This window comes from Canis lupus, chromosome 15 (genome assembly GCF_048164855.1).
Source record: "Canis lupus baileyi chromosome 15, mCanLup2.hap1, whole genome shotgun sequence".
NCBI lineage: Eukaryota > Metazoa > Chordata > Mammalia > Carnivora > Canidae > Canis > Canis lupus.
The window spans coordinates 15,124,205-15,127,869 of NC_132852.1; positions in this window are offsets into that span (position 1 = coordinate 15,124,205).

Sequence of the window (3,665 nt, forward strand, 5' to 3'; positions counted from 1 at the left end):
ACTTCCTCTTGTAGACCTTTGAACATCGTTATTATGATGCAACAGACATCATTGTCCTGTGTCACTCTGGCATGGCTTGCATTACAGCAACGCGAGGCTTTGTCTCATGCCCAGAGGGGCATCTCTTAGGAGTGAAGGCAAGCAGAGTATAGGCAGTGCCACACCCAGCACCCCCACCAGGTCCTGGGAGTCTGCTTTGCTGCAGAAATTGTTGAAGTATCACCCCTGCCCACCTCACGGGACATTCAGGAAAATTCAGCAAGCCACATATTCTAAGCCCTGGGAGATTAAAAAGGAAGGGAGAGAGAGAGCTGGGGCCATACAGGTCAATTTTATTATTGTTGTCAGGGACAAATATATATATATATATATATATATATATATATATATATATATATATATATAAATGTATGGCAGTAGAATGTTGAGACAAAAAACTCTCAACTTCAATGTAATAAACTTGCAAAGCAGTCTAAAAAAAACACACAACTGAAATGCTATCAATATTCCAATTGAGATATTTCACATTAAGAAACAATCAAGATTTCCATCTCATCTTGAATAAAAAGGCAAAGCAACACTCAGCCCATATTTCTGTATGTCAGCAGCCAGCTCCAGCTCAGAAGCAGCTCTTACCTCTCAATGGAGCCATGTTCTCCAAGTTGCCAGAATCCCACATGGTCTCTTTTAACTATTTCTATTCCTTGCCTGGCCCCTACAGGCATTTGAGCTGTGGGATCATGCTTACCCACTGGACCCCAGAGATCCAAACTGGGGACCCCTGGGCCAAAGCCCATTCTGGTGACACCCAGTCCTCTGGCATGGGGTGACAATCCTGTCAATTTGTCCTTCCTGCAGAAGGCTGCTCTTAGCTTCCCAGCCCTTATGCACAACTGCTCAGGGGATACCACAACCTCACAGCCAGAACTAGCCACTTCAATCCAGGCAGTAGATGTCAGTGCAACTTGCTCTAAGTCCATATGGAACCAGGAATCATTTCTGCCCTCTTCTTGCCATCTCCCATTACTGCTACCAAAAAGGTGCAATGGCAAGAGCCCTGGCACAGCACACAGAGTTCCATCCGGCTAATGGTGAGGGCCCAGTTAAATGGGCACAGTGTGCCCCAAAGGCTAATTTAAAGTTTAATCTCTTTCAGGAAATGGCTGCTTGCAATTTTTAAGGGGCCAGTTTTCCAGAATCTTTCCCATAAAGTTATTTTTTAAAAAAAGACTTAAGATGTAGCCCCTATTAACATCACACCATGTATTCTGGTGTTTGAATAGACTGCAAGGTGGAGCGTGATAACAAATACTGAAGCTTCAGACCCAGATAATCAAAGGTGGTGGGAGGGGGATGGTTCCCATAATACTAAAACATTTGGCCTACTCTGGGCGTGAAAGAGACCAGGAAGAAAGAAGAAATATTTAACTTCTGTTTAGATAGATGTACACTGTGTCTCTCTTGCTCAACCTTGAAATATTAACAGAACCATGAAAAGGTACCAGCTTTGGGAAAATCCCATGGCAGGTAGGCTGGGCCACAGGTTCCTGCTCCAGGGAGGTCTACTGACCTCAAGCATGGGCGGCAGGGAGACGTGATTCTCCCCTAACAACCTGGCCCAAGGCTAGGCCAATGACACTTTTTGTCTGTATCCTCCCTCCCATCATATCACCCACCCTCCCTCCTCACTCTCCACAGCTAACACATTGAACCACTAAACTGAAATGTTCTTAATGGAATGGGATAGAAACTCTCTGTGAATGCACAGCAAATTCTGAATGTCCTGAATTAGAAAATACACCACTCTAATCTTTAGTGCACAATTGGCAAACTGCCTTCCAGACCTTGGGGTCATATTGAACTCCTACCACCTAGAACCCTTTAAAGCATTTCTCAGTTCCTCAAATTTCAGACCCAAGAAGTGAGGCTCAGAAAAGCCTCAGGATTCTTTCTTTTCCTGCCAGAGGCCCACTTTCTGAATTTTGAGGACGTGCCTAGTTCATAATAACTCACAACAGGATGGTCGATCCATGTCAAAGAAGACCAGATGTGCCCAGATGGACCATGACATCCATTTTAACTTTCAAACTAACACAAGATAATCACCTCCCGGGACAGAGCCCAGCCATTTGTCCCAGACACTCACGTGCATGATGTGGGACCCTCGAGGTTCCACTAGAAATATAATTCTGCCCTGGGTGGGGCTTTCACATGAACGGAGGGCTGAATCATCTATGGGCATCTCAGCCCTGAAGACCTTTCATCAGCTAATTCAGCTAAGCAAGGCAAAGCCCTGTGCCCTCCTCCTTCTCAAAGCCATATTCTCCAGTGCAAGGTAAGTGGACTTACCAGGATAGAAGGAAATGGGCAGGATTTACAGGGTGGAGAGTGGAGTTCCAGTTCCTTCTCTGCAACTCAGTTCTCTACAACTTACTTTCCTCACCTGTCCGCTTTCCCCAGCCCATGTGAGGCTCAAATGACCAAATACAAGCAAAAAAACTCCACTGGAGGGATCCCTGGGTGGCTCAGCGGTTTAGCACCTCCTTTTGGCCCAGGGTGTGATCCTGGAGTCCAGGGATCGAGTCCCACATCAGGCTTCCTGCGTGGAGCCAGCTTCTCCCTCTGCCTGTGTCTCTGCCTCTCTCTCTCTGTCTCTCTCTCTCTCTCTCTGTATCTCATGAATAAATAAATAAAATCTTAAAAAAAAACTCCATTGGAAACTCATCTATGAAGTTAGTAACTAGCACTGAGAGTGTATGGATTTGTAGTGATTACCCATGTGCCAGTTGGGCATAAATCCTCCGAGACATTCATTCTATGTGTCTGCAGCATGATTCTCAAGGCCGATAAATGTTTCCAGGGTTTAAAGGCTAGTTTCCTGGGATGCCAAGAGAATAAGGCCAATTGGCAAATCAGTAATATTTGGTAGGAGGCCCTTTATCATGGATAAATGTGGCAAAAATTAATTGTTTCTATTTCATTATGAACTACTAAATAATTACATATAATATACTTATTACAGATAATTATTTTTCATTAATCTAATTATATTACTCATTATTTAATAATTGCTTGCACTAAGCTTATTAAAATAATTATAATTATTGATTTATTAATAATTAATTGCCATGTTTGTTAATGAATGAATGTGAGGTGGGTTGCTGGAGGCTATAGTAAAAAATAAAACAAAATCAGATGGAGAAGGCAGTTCTCGTCATCAGGCTTCCAGAGAACTGTAAGAATACATGTCTTGGAACTAGAATACACATTTTGTTCTAGAATAAATTCTCTGCATAAGTGTTCAAGCTTCAAATAGTCTCACCTGGTTTTTAAAGAATAAATCATCATTTGTGTAGAAATTTTATTTAAAAAATTCATAGCCCCTAAAATATAATCAGCTGTAAAAATTCCATCAGATGAATGTTTTCTCACTACACAAAATTTAGGACATAAAGAATGTGCTTTCCTTGGGGTCTGGGGGAGAAGTTGAAGCCCTGGTCAGCTGGGAAATTAACTCAATCTGGAAAAATGGTGTAGAGAATGATTTTTTATTAGGTTCTTGCACCAGTCAGAGGAATGCTATCTGTGTACTTTGAGCTACCAGCCTCACATTGAACCCTGCCTACTACATCTTCTTCAACAGAGAGGAATGTCTTTTCATCATC